This window comes from Podarcis cretensis (assembly GCF_951804945.1).
Source record: "Podarcis cretensis genome assembly, chromosome: 6".
Classification (NCBI taxonomy): Eukaryota; Metazoa; Chordata; class Lepidosauria; order Squamata; family Lacertidae; genus Podarcis; species Podarcis cretensis.
In genome coordinates this window covers 23,702,664-23,719,760 of record NC_137175.1, presented here as the reverse complement: position 1 = coordinate 23,719,760, position 17,097 = coordinate 23,702,664, and the positions used below count along the sequence as shown (strand labels likewise).

At 42.6% G+C, this 17,097-nt stretch overlaps 1 protein-coding gene across 1 annotated transcript in view; it reads left to right on the top strand.

The window, feature by feature from the left end:
• The window catches only part of KCNS1 (potassium voltage-gated channel modifier subfamily S member 1), a 45,081-nt gene that overhangs the window by 13,552 nt on the left and 14,432 nt on the right, over positions 1-17,097 (top strand). The window lies entirely within an intron of this gene.

Sequence of the window (17,097 nt, the reverse complement as noted above, 5' to 3'; positions counted from 1 at the left end):
CTCACGAGTTGTTGGTTTCTTTTTTTTTTTTCTTTTTTTTTTTTAAAGTACTTTTTATTCAAGTTTTGAAAATACACATGTCTATACAAATATACGCTATACAGATCATCATATCACCCAACTTACAAGCATACATGTAGATATACAAAAAAGAAAGAAAGAAAAAAAAAGAAAAAGAAAAAAGAAAAAAAAAACCTTTGGACTGTAGTTAGTCCTGGACTTCCCTCCACCCTATTGGTAAGTATCAAATAATCCTACATTCACGTATTTTCTCTTAAATTTAAATATTAGTTATTCTCTGTTAGAGTTAATCGAAGCCCACCAGTGTCATCTACAATTTATTTTCAGTATATTTCCAGTATTTACTCCAATTTTTATGAGATATTTGCTCATCTTGGTCTCGTATTCTAGCCGTTAGTCTAGCAAGTTCGGCGTATTCCACCATTTTAACTTGCCAGTCACTTATATTAGGTATAATTTCCGTTTTCCAGTTTTGTGCCAGCATGATTCTTGCGGCTGTGGTGGCGTAGAGGAATATATTCTTATCTTCTTTTTTAATCTCTTTACCCAGCATTCCTAGCAGAAAGGCTTCAGGTTTTTTGGGAAAGGTATATTTAAGAATTTTTTTAAGTTCATTATATATTAGTTCCCAAAAATTTTTCACTTTGTTACATAGCCACCACATGTGGTAGAAATCGCCTTCTGCTTCCCCACATTTCCAACATCGTTTGTTCTTTAACCTATAAATCTTAGCTAATTTCACCGGTGTATGATACCACCTATATATCATCTTCCACATATTTTCCCTCAATGCCATACACGCCGTAAACTTTATATTATTATTCCATAATTCTAACCACCTTTCAAAATCGATGTTATAGCCCACGTCTATCGCCCACTTTGTCATTGCCTCCTTCACCTCCTCATCTTTAGTGTACCACTCCAGTAGTATGTCATATATCCTGGACAGTGCTTTACTCTTTCCCTGTATTACCTCCACATTAAACCTAGATTTTTTATCTTCAAATCCTAATTTCTTTTTATCTTCAGTTAGCAGACCATTCACCTGGTAATATTGTAACCAACTTGTAAAAAGAGATTTTATCTCCTCATAAGGTCTAAGTTTCAAACCGTGTTCCGATTTAGTTATAAGTTCTTCATAAGTGGCATTCTTCTCTTCCATATTAGTTTTCTTAATAGTCAACACCTCTATTGGAGAGATCCACCAAGGGGTTTTCCTTTCCAAGAGATTTTTGTTCCTCTCCCATACCTGGAATATTGGACCCCTAAAAATATGGTTTAGGAAGCCCCTGTGTGCCTTCACCTTTCCGTACCACAGGTACGAGTGCCACCCGAACCTATTATCGAAGCCCTCCAGATCTAATAATTCTCTATTTTCCAATCTTATCCAATCTTTTAGCCACAATAAACATGCCGCTTCATAGTATAAACTCAAATCTGGTAGGGAAAAGCCCCCTCTTTCCTTTTTATCTACTAATATTTTCATTTTAATTCGTGGTCTTTTTCCCTGCCAGATGTATTTCGCCAAGGTTCTCTGCCATTCTTGGCATTGCTTTAGACCTTTGAGCACCGGGATAGTTTGAAATAGGAACAACATTCTGGGTAGAACATTCATTTTTACAACTGCTATCCTTCCTAAGAAGGATAGTCTCATTCTGTCCCAAATTTCCAAATCTCTCTTAATATTTTTCCAGGTGACCTCGTAATTATCTTTAAATAGGTTAATATTTTTAGCCGTAATCCATACTCCAAGGTATTTTACCTTTTTTACCGTCATTATTCCCACCCTTTGCTCTAGTTCTACCGTTTCTTCCTTGGTTAGATTTTTGACCAACATCTTAGTTTTATTCTTATTAACCTTAAGTCCTGATACGGTGCCAAATTCTTCAAATTTTTGTAGAGCTGCTTTTACACTATGCTTTGGGTCTTGAAGAGTTAGTACAATATCATCGGCGAAGGCTTTGATTTTATATTCATTCAATCCTACCTTAATTCCTTTAACTTCTGTTGTTTCCCTCAGTCTTTTATTAAATATTTCCAGTACTGTTATAAATAGTAGGGGAGATAAAGGACAGCCTTGTCTAGTTCCTTTGTGTATCTCAAAAAATTCTGATGTTGTATTATTTATTACAAGTTTTGCCTTTTGTTCGTAGTAAATAGCTTCTATACCTTTTCTAAATCTTTCTCCCATCCCCATCGCTGTCAGACTTTTCTTCAGGAAGTCCCATGAAACATTATCAAATGCCTTTTCGGCATCTATGAATACCAGGGCGCCCTGAACATCTATTCTGGTATCTAAGTATTCAATAATGTCTATTACGTTTCTTACGTTATCCCTCAGTTGTCTCCCTGGAAGGAAGCCCGTTTGATCTTTGTGAATTCTGTTGTTCAAGACCTTTTTTAATCTTTCTGCCATCACATCTGCGAACAGCTTATAATCGTTATTTAATAACGAAATCGGTCTGTAGTTCTTTACTTCTAAAGCATCTACATCTTTTTTAGGAATTAATGTAATATATGCTTCCTTCCAGGAGTTGGGGATTTTCCCCTCTTTTAGAATATTGTTCATCACTTCACACAATATTGGGGATATTTGTTCATTTAATGTTTTGTAATATTTGGCTGGTAGGCCATCCGGCCCCGGTGCTTTCCCGATTTTCATCTTTTTTATGGCCTTTTTAATCTCTTCTTGTGTAATCATCTGGTCTAAGAGCTCTTTTTCTTCCTTTGCAATTTGTGGTAGATGTTGTTTTTGGAGAAAGTTATTTATTTCGTCGTCCGTTTCCTTTCCTCTTTTATATAAATTCTTGTAGTAGTTCTGGAATATCTTTTTTATTTCTTTTGGTTGCTCTACGATTCTATCTCCATCCTTTATCTTACAGATCGTATTTTGTTTCCTCCTCTCTCTTATTTGCCACGCCAAGTATTTCCCTATCTTATTAGCTGATTCAAAGTTTCTCTGTTTCATCATTTTTATTTTCCACTCAATCTCTTGATTAATTATCATAGAGAATTTAGTTTGCAATATCTTTATGTTATGCTTTATGTTCTCTTCATCAGGATTAATAGTTAATTTTCTTTCGTTTTCCATAATCTGTATTAGAATTTGCTCTTTATTTTTCTCTCTTTTCTTGAATGGCAGTTTTTCTGAATCAGGAAGCCCCTCATGACTGCCTTTCCCGCATCCCATACTGTCTCTACCGCTGTTTCCCCATTCAAGTTCCACTTAAAGTATTCCTCAATGGTTTCCTTAGCCTTAGTTACTACCCTCTGATCATTGAATAAAGATTCATTCATTCTCCATCTGCCTGGTCTATTATCTTTACCTTTTATTTCCATAAAGACTGAATTATGATCGGATATAGTTGTTATTCTAAAGCAGCAATGCAGCAGCAAGCAAAGGCTATAGCAGCCAAGTCTGCTGCTTGTGGCTGGAAAGCCAAACAGGAAGTGTGTGACTGTTGCCATGGAAACAAAGGGGCAGTCCATTCTGTACTGAGCACCGGATGTTAGCTCAGTGTGTGTGTCATATGACCTGTACAGGATGTACATGGGTGGAGTTTTGGAGTTTCTCTCTGTTTGTTGAAGAGAGCAGACATGTTTTCTCTTTTACTGTTTGACTGCTGAAGACAGGAATAAAACATGTAGATACATTTCTGTCTGAGTCTGATTCCCCTCCCTGGGGATATGCTGGAGAGCAGGGAGGAGGAGAGCAGTTGGTGTGTTTTTCTCACAGCCTGAGAAAAATCGCCGGAACGGACCTCGAGTGTTTTTACTACCGGGAGTCGCCGGAGGGAGGTCGAAAGAATTCAGCCGGTGCCTGGAGAGATAGGCACATACCTCTGACCGACCCTGAATACTGACATTGGTAGCAGTTGACGGTTGCTACGATCCATGGGAGTCTGCATCAAGGAGACTGTATTCATCCCTCTCCAAGAAGCCTGAGATGGAAGCTGATTCTCTGCAGCTAGAAGCTGACCAGAAGAGGCAGAAAGCCAAGCTACGGAGCCCAGGTATGAGATTTTCGGGCTTAAGAGTGTGAATGCAGATGGATTAATTCTCTGCTTCATGGGAGCAACGTTTGGGAAAAACAGCTCCGAGAGAGAAGAGTCTGCATTCCAAACATTCCTGTGGTTTTTCCTGTCCAAGGAAAGGAATGTGGTTGCTTAGCAACGCAGGCCAGTTTCAAGATAAGGGCTGGAAGTCAGGCTATGCCCAGAGAGGCACAAACAGCTCGTGTTTTGACTAGGTCCTTACAAAGGAACTGTGAAAGGGACTTTCCAAGCAGCCAGTGTTATTGCTGCCAGGTGCACAGAGTGTAAACCCCTTTTGACCAGTGACAATTATGCATCTTGGTCTATTGAGATGAAGGCTTTGCTGCAGAATCAGAGACTGTTTAGGGTGATTGAGAACCCCATCCCTGCAGCACCAACGCCTGTTTGGGAGTCACAGGATGTGAAGGCCAGAACTGCTATAATTCTGTGCGTGTCAGACTCTCAGCTTATTCATATACAAGATTTACCGCACGCGAAAGATGTTTGGGACACGCTGAGAAGGACACATCAGAGAGATGCAGGTTCTTCAGCGTTGCTGTATTTTGAAAAGCTGACTAACCTGAGGCTTGCGCCTGATGGAGATGTTCAAGCGCACCTGACGGAAATGAAATTTCTGCGTCAGCAGATGGTGGAACGCAATTTCCGTCTGCAGGAGGAAGTGTTTTGCTTCATGGTGATCAACAGCCTGAATCGGACTTATAAAACGGTTGCCAGTCAGCTGGGGTCTCTCCCAGCGCAAGATCTAACGTCGGACAGGGTCTTTGCCGTGGTTCTGAACGAACATGACAGACTTGCCGCCCTGGAAGTCAAGGACAGGGGGAGAGAAGAACGGAGTTCAGACACCCCCACTGCTGTAGCTACTGGAGGAGACGCCGTAGCTTTGAACGTTGTCCGATGCCACAATTGTGGACAGACTGGGCATCTTCAGCGAAACTGCAGGAAGCCACGTCAGAACAAAGGAGCCAAGGGAAGCTCCACGAAGTCTGAGGCGTCAGGCAGAAGTCATGCCAAGTCACAGGCGAAGCCTGCAAAGGTTTTGATGTCCCTAAAAGCCACACCACAAGTGGGGAATTCCTTCGTTTTAGACACGGGAGCGACGGTTCACATGACCCATCGCAGGGATTTGTTTTCGTCATTTAAGAAGCAAAGCTTCGTTATACAACAAGCCAACGGTCGAGAGCTGGAAGCCACCGGAATTGGGACTGTGTATCTTAAAAGTCTGAACTTGACTATAAACGATGTTTATTTGGTTCCAGAGTTGAAGTACAATCTGCTCAGCGTTTCGCAGATTGCCAAGAAGGGACTAAAACTGTCCTATGATGATCAACACTGCGAGATCTACAAAGATGGAGAGTTGTATCTTTCTGCCAAAGAGAAAGATGGACTGTATTTGTTGACTTTTGATCAAAGTGATTACATGAATTGTAATTCTAACATGATTTCTTTTGCAGATGTAGCCAAGAAGAACGCCAAGCAGGTCACCTCAAGGGTCGACAAGGCATTTCAGCGGGTGTATGCTGATGTGATTGGTCCTTTAGCACCATCTAGAGGCAATGCAAAGTATTACCTAATATGTGTTGATTCTTTTATAGGTTTTGTCTGGATTTATCTTTTGGAGAGACCGAAAGAAGCCTTAGAAAGGTTTAAAGAGTTTTGTGACAAGGTTAAAAATATGCATGATGCTGACATAGATTGTCTTTGCACAGATGAGAAGCCAATTTTTCTCTTACAGGATTTCCAGAGGTTCCTGAAGAAGAAAGGGATAAGACACAAAATTGCAGGTTCCGAAGAAGCTTGGAACAGATGTGTCTGTGTTAGGGTGAACAAAGAATTGCAAAAGGGAATGGAAGCGCAATTGCTTAGTTCACATCTGCCACATGAGTACTGGGCTGAGTCGCTAATGTCATATACTTATACGTGGTTGAGAAAGTTTTCAAAAGACTTAGGATGTTCTCCTTTTGAGAAACTGTTCCACAGAAAACCTTCTGTTGCCCATTTCAAGGTTTTTGGGTCTCATGTGAGGACAGAAGCTCCGGGTGGAGTAAAGAATGCCAGAGGCATTTTTGTGGGTTATGAAAAGGGTCTCTACAGAGTAATTTTGTCTGAATCTGGTAAGGTGATTCTCACAAAATTTCTAGAGAGTGCTCCTGAACAGGAGAGAGTGATTGTTCACACATTTCCCACAGGTGATGATGATGATGATGATTCTGATGATGATGAAGAGTTTGATCTTATTGAGTTCAGTAGTACTGATGATGACAGCGATAGCTCAGACAGCTCAGTTGTCAGAGTCATTGAGAGGAAATCTCACGTAATGACTAGACCCTCAGAAGAGGAGGATGAACCACTGATTAAGCTTAGTACTGGTTCTTCAGAGAGTTCAGAGGCTGGACCAGAAAACAGAGAAGAGCAGCACCTCTTACGTAGGTCTGAGAGAGCAACGAAGGGTGTACCACCCAAGAGGTATTCAAAAGAGTTTGCCAACCTAGCTATTGCATGTGTTGCTGTTGTAAACGACCAAGGTCAGATTGAAGCTGTGTCTGAGTCAGAGACAAAGGCACAACAGAGAGTTGCTAACCAAGGTAATGCAGAAGCACTCATTCCTTGGAAGTCACACAACCAGAGAGGTACATTGGTAAAACCAGTGGCGGGTAGTTCCAAGGGTGGAACTGAAACAACAGGGGAGTGTTATAAGTATAACAACTGTTTGTTTTCTTCTCTGGATGACGCTTTGCTCGCTGCACGCATTGATACTTTAGGGGGAGTATGTTATTCTAAAGCAGCAATGCAGCAGCAAGCAAAGGCTATAGCAGCCAAGTCTGCTGCTTGTGGCTGGAAAGCCAAACAGGAAGTGTGTGACTGTTGCCATGGAAACAAAGGGGCAGTCCATTCTGTACTGAGCACCGGATGTTAGCTCAGTGTGTGTGTCATATGACCTGTACAGGATGTACATGGGTGGAGTTTTGGAGTTTCTCTCTGTTTGTTGAAGAGAGCAGACATGTTTTCTCTTTTACTGTTTGACTGCTGAAGACAGGAATAAAACATGTAGATACATTTCTGTCTGAGTCTGATTCCCCTCCCTGGGGATATGCTGGAGAGCAGGGAGGAGGAGAGCAGTTGGTGTGTTTTTCTCACAGCCTGAGAAAAATCGCCGGAACGGACCTCGAGTGTTTTTACTACCGGGAGTCGCCGGAGGGAGGTCGAAAGAATTCAGCCGGTGCCTGGAGAGATAGGCACATACCTCTGACCGACCCTGAATTCTGACAATAGTTTGGGCGGAAATTTCCGCCTTACTTAGATTCTGAGTTAGTTCTTTAGATACCCAAATACTATCTATTCTCCCCCAACTCTGCTTTGGGTTTGAAAAAAAGGTATATTGCTTTGTCGTGGGGTTTTTAAATCTCCAAGCATCTATCAAACCTAGATTGTTAATCAGGTCAAAAAATGACCTGGGTAGTTTACCTTCTTTCGAATCTTGTTTTTTTGTTGATTTATCCAAGTTTGGTGAAACCACCCCGTTGAAATCTCCCATTAGTATTATTTTTTGGTCCATCCATTCCGTTAACTTATTGCCTAATTCAAGGAAGAAATCTGATTTTTTATCATTTGGAGCATATATTCCTACCACAATTATTTTTTCTCCTTGAAACACCATCTGTACTACTATCACCCTCCCTTGATCATCTTTATACAGTAATTGTGGATCAAATTTTTCCTTTATATATAGAACCACGCCTCTCTTCTTAACCTTGTCAGAAGTCACAAAATCAAGTCCTAGTTTCTTATTACTTAAAATTCTCTTATGCTTATTGGTTACATGAGTCTCCTGTAGACAGATTAAGTCAAGATTCCTTTTCCCTAATATATGTACAATCTGGTTCCTTTTATTTTTATTGTTCATGCCATTCACATTCCAAGTCAACGCTTTTAATGCCATTATTATACGTTATAAATAGGTTATCAAATCTGAATAAGAGTTACTATTTATTTTCTTTCTCTACTTCTTCCCTTTCTTCTGTTCTCTTAATTTTATCTCTCTTTCTTCTTCTTCACTTTGTTCATCCTCTCCCCCCTCCCCCATTTTCCCCAGGTCCTTCTCGTATCTCCTTGCAAATTTTTGAAGTTCTGAGATAGTGGACAGTTTAAACTTTTTTTCTTTGAAATAGAATGAAATACCTTCCGGAAACTCCCATCTATACAAGATCCCATTTTTCTTCAGTTGATTTGTTAATTTTTTATATGGGTCCCTCCTTCGAAGAAATCTCGAAGGAATCTCTTTGTAAATAATAATTGGGTTTTCTTCAATATATAACCTTTTGACATAGTTCTGTTTCAAAATTTCGTTTCTTATCTCCAATGAGTTAAACATGGCTATTACATCTCCTGGCAATTTTTTCCCTCTGGCCTTGGCCGATTTTGTTCTTATTCGAAATATGTTTACCAAGCAATGGTTTATCTCTTCTTCTTTTCTATCTAGCCATATTGCCAGCTCTTTCACCACTTTAACTCTAATATTCTCATTTAAATCCTCTGGTATTCCTCTAAGTTTTAGGTTAGATTGATTTTGACGCATCTGCGTCATAGCCATGTTGTCCAACAACTCTTCCTGTGTTGCTCCTATTTCTTTAACTTCTAATCTAATCCTGTCCATCTCTTTCCTACTGTCTTTCGTGTCCTTTTGAACCCTTTTCACTGAATCCTCCAAAACCTTAGCTTTTACCGAGAGATCCTTAACTTTCCCTTTCAGTTCCCCTACCACTTCCTCCAATTTTTTGTCTAGAGTATCTTGTACCTCCATCAATTTTCTCTCAATATACTGTTCATTATTTTTAAATTCTTTTCTTATTTCGGCCATCAAGCTGTCATAATCTCTAATATCTCTTGCCTCCTTCCCCTCTTCTTGTTTTGAAGGCCTCCTTTCCGCTGGTGTTGCCACCCCCTTCTTAGAACCGTTCGGCATTTGTATATTTAAGTTTAGTTCTTCCTAGTATACAGTATAATGTAATATACTATGTGGGTAAGATATAGAGGTAACAAGGTTAACAAGGTTAACGTCTCTCAGATATTGCAACAAGAGTCCAAAATTGACTAAATTGGTACAGCACAAAAATTAACCCTTAATTAAGATCAGATATTAATAATACAGTTTTAACTGTACCTAAATTCAGACATGTATTTAAATCCTCAGAGTCTTATAATTAAATGTAGTAAACACCTGAACCCCCAGAAACACTTCCAGATTCAGGGGCTTCTCAAACTCATGAGCAAGGAAGGTCCTGCGAAAACGTATTCTTTAACTTTGCATCCCGGGGTGTATGTCTCTTTAAATCCCGAAGAATCAAGAGAAACACAGCTGTCTCTGAAACTCAAGAACGTATCCGGTTGGGGATGAAGAAGGCGGGTCCCCTTTAACTCACTCAATATGGCAGTCCTTTCACAGTCTCACCATCTTTAAGCAAACTTTAAACAAACTTTAAACACAGTCTCACAGTCCCTGTCTTTAGACACAGAGCGCTGCTAAGGCACCTATATTCCACACTCCGTTTAAGTCCCAATTCTCCCCAATCCTGAGGTTTAAAAGCAAAAGTCCTCCACCGAAACCCGTGCTGGTTAAAGCGCTCTCCGTCCCGATGAAACAGAAAAGTCTTTTTCCCCTCTCCCTAATCGATATAGTAGTTCAACTGTTACCTTGCCTCTGACACTTTATACTTTGTGTCTGAGGTCTTTCCACCACACACTCACTGGCAGCTTGTTTCCTCTTTTCCTCTTTTGTTTCCTCTCTGCCAGCGTCTCGCTATACTTTCTTTTCACCTTACCGCCAGGAATGGACTCCTCCTCCTTTTCACCAATTATTTCTTCTCCGCTGGGTTCTTATCAAAACGTTCCTTTAATCTTATCTAAGTAATTTCCAGTATTTCTTTATCCCCACTGCTTTTTCCACAGTGATTTATAGCTACTTCCCAGCTTTTCCGCTGTTGTTGGAGGTCCGCCGCTTTCCCTCGGAGTTTGAGGCTTCACAGCATGGAGTCTGTTGCCTCCCCTTTACACTGCAGCTCCAGCCTTGTTAAACGCCGGCAACACAGGCGAGCACAGGCAGCGTCGCAGGGTACCTTGTCCCGCAGGATTCCCTCCTGTGGTTTCAGGGTTCACGTAGCCTTCGCGACCCCTCTAAATCTCCATACTGTTCGAGACTCCCCCAGAGGAGTTATCTCACACTCCTTTTCAGCGGCCGCGGCCACTCACGAGTTGTTGGTTTCAAGCCGAATGTTTCCAGGAAAAGAGGACAGCGCTCACCGACAGCAGCTACGCGGCTTCACTCTACAGGAAAAGCGATTGACTCACAGCACCGCGCCAACCCTTCCACGTTCCGGGACCTCTTACGGGGTCCCTTCTACGTTTCGGGGGACGCTCCTGGTGCCCGCTTGAGTCCCACGGCCACAGGCTTTCGCTGCCTGTGGTTTTCCGATGTGGGTCTCTGCTGCGCCGTAGCGGACGACCCGTTCCTGCAGAGCTCCCTCTTCGCAGTTAGAAGAGGGCAGCCATTGCCGGACGCGCCGCCTCCGGAAGTCTAGGGAAGCTTTTAATTTCTAATAGGTTATTGTATTTTAGTGTTTTATTGGAAGCTGCCCAGAGTGGCTGGGGAAACCCAGCCAGATGGGCGGGGTATAAATAATAAATTATTATTATATTATATTATATTATATTATATTATATTATATTATATACACACACTTCACGATCTAAACTGGGCTTCAGTCCTGTGGATGCTTTCTTGGGAGTAAGGCCCATTGAATAAAGAGTAAAACAAATGCATGTGCTTTGGCTGTGGATGCTTGCAAAAATGAGCACATACCGGAGCAGCCTTGCATATATATATATATATATATATATATATGGAGGTGAGCCTCCTTGCTCCCCTACTGCAATGACAGTATTCTTTTATTTTTTAAACCCCTTTGCACTGGAATGGAGTACAACAAGGCTGTATATTGTCTCCCTGCTTATTTAACTTACATGCAGAATACATCATGCGAAAGGCTGGACTGGACGAATCCCAAGCCGGAATTAAGATTGCCAGAAGAAATATCAACAACCTCAGATATGCAGATGACACAACTTTGATGGCAGAAAATGAGGAGGAATTAAAGAACCTCTTAATGAGGTTGAAAGAGGAGAGTGCAAAATATGGTCTGAAGCTCAACATCAAAAAAACTAAGATCATGGCCACTGGGCCCATCACCTCCTGGCAAATAGACGGGGAGGAAATAGAGGCAGTGATAAATTTTACCTTCTTGGGCTCCATAATCACTGCAGATGGCGACAGCAGTCACGAAATTAAGAGACGCCTGCTTCTTGAGAGAAAAGTGATGACAAATCTAGACAGCATCTTAAAAAGCAGAGACATCACCTTGCTGACATAAATCTGTATAGTTAAAGCTATGGTTTTCCCAGTAGTGATGTATGGAAGTGAGAGCTGGACCATAAAGAAGGCTGATCGCTGAAGAATTGATCCTTTTGAATTATGGTGCTGGAGGAGACTCTTGAGAGTCCCATGGACTGCAAGAAGATCAAACCTCTCCATTCTGAAGGAAATCAGCCCTGAGTGCTCACTGGAAGGACAGATTGTGAAGCTGAGGCTCCAGTACTTTGGCCACCTCATGAGAAGAGAAGACTCCCTGGAAAAGACCCTGATGTTGGGAAAGATGGAGGGCACAAGGAGAAGGGGACGACAGAGGACGAGATGGTTGGACAGTGTTCTCGAAGCTACGAACATGAGTTTGACCAAACTGTGGGAGGCAGTGGAAGACAGGAGTGTCTGGTGTGCTCTGGTCCATGGGGTCATGAAGAGTCGGACACGACTAAATGACTAAACAACAAAATCTTCATTAGTGTACTCTCACCAGGAGCCACAGCCAGGGCCAGTTCTCTACCCAATGTGTGTTACTAACATGTGTTCAGATACCAGTTTGCCACAGATTTGTTACATTTTTAGAGGCACAAACAAAAATCAATCCCTGTAATAAGGAGCGCAGGTGCTGAGTGCCGACAGAGATAGGATCAAAACAGACCCTCTGTGAGGTGAGAGGGTGGTATTGGCACGCTTGGAGTGCAATCTTAAAGAACAGAAAGCAAGTCTAATGCAGTAAAAAATAAACAAAAACGAAAACACCCCCCCAACCCCCCCAAAAAAAAACAGTCCAGTGAAAAATGAGCATGCTTAGTTAATTGGGGCAAATTGAAAATGAAAATGAAAAATGGGAAGGAGGAAGACAGGAGCTGCTTGAGCTCATTTCAGCTTGCATCCATAGCTGGCTGTTGCTCTGGACAGACCATTTAAGGGCTAGGATGCACTGCAACTTTTTATTGCACGTTGAATGTGAGAGTGAATGAGAGATCAGACAGATTCTTAGCCCAGAATAGTGCTGCAGCGTTGTCCCAGCTGGATTTCCTAGCCCATCCTTGAAGTGAGCCTGCAGTGCGTTATCCTGCCTAGGGAACAATCAGTGCCTTTTACCAGACTAGAAAGGTAAAGGTAAAGGACCCCTGGATGGTTAAGTCCAGTCAAAAGCGACTATGGGGTTGTGGTGCTCATCTCGCTTTCAGGCTGAGGGAGTTGGCATTTGTCCACAGACAGCTTTCCGGCTCATGTGGCCAGCATGACTAAACCGCTTCTGGCGCAACAGAACACCATGACGGAAACCAGAGCACACGGAAACGCCGTTTACCTTCCCGCCACAGCGGTACCTATTTATCTAATTGCACTGGTGTGCTTTCGAACTGCTAGGTTGGCAGGAGTTGGGACAGAGCAATGGGAGCTCACTCCATCGCAGGGATTTGAACAGCTGACCTTCCGATCAGCAAGCCCAAAAGGCTTGGTTGTTTAGACCACAGTGCCACCCATGTCCAGACTAGAAGGACTGTGGAGCTATCCTAGCTGTCTTTCCCTAGTTAAATTGCTGTGGTTGGAATCTTTTCTTTTTTTCTTTTTGGTCACATGCAAACAGGCTCTCTGAGATAATAGCAACACAACTGAAGAAACGACCTTACCCCAACTCAAGACTTTCTCTTCATCTAGTTCAGCACAGTCTACTCTCAGTGGCGCTGTCTCTCCTTAGGACTGTAGCTCAGTGGAAGATAATTTGCTTGGCATGTAGAGAGTCTCAGGTTCAATCTTCAGCATCTCCAGTTAGGGCTGGAAGCGTGCCGTGTCTGAAACCTTGGGGAGCTGCTGCCAATCAGTGTAGGCAGTACTGAGCTAGATGAACCAGTGATCTGACTGTGCATAATGTAGTTTCCTACACAGGGTCTCAGGCCAATGTCTTTCACGTTACCTTCTCCCTTCTCCTTTTAGCTGGAAGTTCCCAGGGTTGCTCCAGGAACCTTCTCTATGGAAAGTACGTATTCTGCTACTGAACTATGACCCCTTTCCAACAATATAACAGTTGTTGAAAAGGCAGCATTTTCATGAGTTTGGGCAGGTCTGCTGTAGGAGTTGGAACTTCCATCCTCTGAGCTTAATCTTGAAGCAAGCAGAGGGAACTGGAAGAAACAGAGGGTTGTGGGTTTTTTGTAGAACTGGGAACAACCCCAACAAATCTAGTGCAAGTTCTTTTCTGTCATTAATTCAGGACATTAACAGTAGATACTGATTTTCTCTGTTGTATTTTGGTTTTTACCTTTAGTTCTTTCAGGGGTACTCTTCTGTCCAAGGAAAGAAGAGTTTGGAACAGCTTCTAATACAGTAACTTTATTCCAGGTGACAGCCCAGAATTTAAGAATATTCGAAAGACTATCTTCTTCCCAGAAACCCTCTTGGGACCCAGTGTGGTATAGTGATTAAGAGCGGTAGTCTCGTAATCTGGGGAACCGGGTTCGCGTCCCCGCTCCTCCACATGCAACTGCTGGGTGACCTTGGGCCAGTCACACTTCTCTGAAGTCTCTCAGCCTCACTCACCTCACAGAGTGTTTGTTGTGGGGGAGGAAGGGAAAGGAGATTGTTAGCCGCTTTGAGATTCCTTAGGGGAGTGATAAAGCGGGGTATCAAATCCAAACTCTTCTTCTTCTTCTTCTTGGGTCTTTAACAGAAGGGGGCTCTCTAGGTAATTCTACCACCCTCGGAAGTTTGGGGAGGCAGAAACAACAACCCAGGAGAACCATATGAAATTCCATCTCCACAGAGGTGTATCTGGCACCCTAATTGTGTAGCCTTTGTTGTATGCCAAAACTGCACCTCTTTACAATAGCCTTTTCACATATCTCATATATGTATGTATGGGTATTTGTATAAGTGTGTATATATGTATCCTGCCCTGTGCTTCTGATTGTGAACTGGTTTAACTGACTTTGCTATTGAATTTTGCTATTGTTGTGATCTGCGCTAGTAACTTAGACTTTGCCTGCTCAATCTATTTCTGTACTGGCTGCAGGGAAAGTTTGTGTGTTTGTGTTTGAATGGGTTTTGTGCATGGATGGAATTGAACGGGATATGTGTACATTTACTTTGACTCTGCTCACCACTGTTATTGTTGTTGTTGTTATTTCTAATTTATTACCTGCTTTTTGCCCTAGGGTCCCAAGGCAGGCTACCACATTAAAACACAGTATTAAAAACAGTTTAAAACAACTTATGGACCATTCTGTCCTGCAGCTGTCACAATGTTGTTACTTGCTAATGCTACGTGCTTTGAGAATTCTGCATGCTGTAAGAAGCAAGTTAGAATGTGCATATTGTGGAATCTGGGGGTCCTGATTTCCTTGCATTGTCTGGTCTCTGGATGAGTCAGGTTGTCATTAGGATGAAGGTGAGCAATGGTGTAAATGGTTCTCCTTCTTGCTATGTAGGCAGATGCCTCTTTTCTTCACATAAAAGCTGAGTAAGTGGTGGTGGGGAGGGGGAGAAATGGCTGTCCCAGTCAGCGCTCATCTTGTGCTGTTTGATTCCGTAGATGTTCTCCAAAAGATGGGTGGCATCACAGAAGGAATGTTTTCTTCTGTGCTCCCCTCGACTGTGCAAAATACCATCTGGAGGGGTGGCTCAGCGCAGTTTACGGTGAGGTGATTCTGGGTTGCCACTTACTTTGTGGGTGAGTCATCCTTTGCCTGCTGTGTAGAGTTTTGCCACCTCCTTTGCAGACAAAATTGCTTGTACTTTGCTCAGTTTAGGAGCTGCTATTTTGAATACGGAGCTGGAGTTTGACGGATGAGAAGGCTCAGTTTTGACTTGCTTATCGGAACCTGTTTGAGTTAGTGCTGCCTGATGACAAAGACAATGTGTTGGATGATGTGAGCTACAGACTTGTTTCCATCCACGAGAAATTCAGTACATGTTCAAAGCTATAGTTGTTGGCACGTTGCACAGCCTTCCCTTTCTTGGGCGAGGTCATCTGGTTTGGGCATACAGATGAATGGTGCATGTCCCATAGAAACGGATTATTCATCTTGGTTTGAATAGTTGAGATGCTTCCAGACTGCCACACTTTTGCACATTTCTCTCACTGATCTTAGTGCAACAAGAGGGCATCTTAGAACTTATCATAGTGCATGAGGGTGCATGGCAATGAATAAGGGACCCCTGACCATTAGATCCAGTGGTGACTGACTCTGGGGTTGCGCGCTCATCTCGCTCTATAGGCCGAGGGAGCCGGCGTTTGTCCACAGACAGCTTCCGGGTCAGGTGGCCAGCATGACTAAGCCGCTTCTGGTGAACCAGAGCAGCACATGGAAACGCCGTTTACCTTCCCGCTGGACACCTTCCTACTTCCTACCTTCCTACTTGCACTTTGACGTGCTTTCAAACTGCTAGGTTGGCAGGAGCAGGGACCGAGCAACGGGAGCTCACCCTGTCATGGGGATTCGAACTGCCAACCTTCTGATCGGCAAGTCCTAGGCTCTGCAGTTTAACCCACAGCGCCACCCGCATCCCACATCGCAATAAATAGCAATGACTAAATAGCACTCTGGGGCCAGAAGTCTGCTCTCCCCAACAACAACAACCCCGACTTTTCACAGTAAGAAGAGTGACATGGGAGGGAGCTGTAAGACCATTGGTCCATCTTGGTTTGCATTATCTGCAATGATTGGAAGAGGCTCTCCAGAATTTCAGATAGGGCATTCCCAGAGATACCAGAAACTGATCCTGGGACCTTCTCTATGAAAAGTAGATGCTCTACCACTGACCTGCAGCCCTTTCCCCTGGTGAACAGAAAACCACAGTGGAAAATGCAGGATAACAACCACTCGACTGTGACATTTTGTTATCTCAATGCAGTTTGTTAAAAAACATTATGCACTGAGTGAAGTAGTTCCCCTTAGAAACTATATTGAAATGGATCCCAGTTGCAGGAATGTACTGATTTTCAGGAGAGGGAAAAACGCCATCAGATTGAAAATGCAACACACATTCTGTCAAAGATTTATAAAATCATCTTAGGTGTTTTTGTGTGTGTGAGGAAGAACAAGTTAAGCAAGAGATGATGGAATAGGAACATGACTTAGGCATTTCCTTACTGTTCGATACCTGCTGTGAGTACCTGGTGCCTGAGAGCAATTTATTTCTCTCCGTAAATGAATTAGCAAGAGAATGGTATTGAAATGATGACACGTTGCCAAATAGCGCGGTACATTTACCATGGTACGTTGGAAATGTAGAAAGGATGGCAGAAACTATATCTGTGTGTGGAGAAATTGTCCAAAGCAAGAGACTATTGGTTAAAGATAAGATAGAGCAAATAGGACACAATAAGCTGGAGTTGGACATGATACTCTTCTTCTTATGGTTTGCAAGGTGTCTGCCAATGAATTGGCAAGACATTATTTATATGTTTGTAATAGTTTGTAATAGTCTTATTCATGCATTCAGAAGAATGTATGTGGACCTGAAGCTGTGTCAATGGAAGCCCTGCTCAAGAACTTCTGGTTGCACAGCAGGGCTCCCTCTCCTCTCCTCTCTCCTCTCCTTTCCTCCCACTGCCCCCCCCCCAGATTGGTTTGGGGAAGTCAGGAGAACCCACAGAATAGTGTC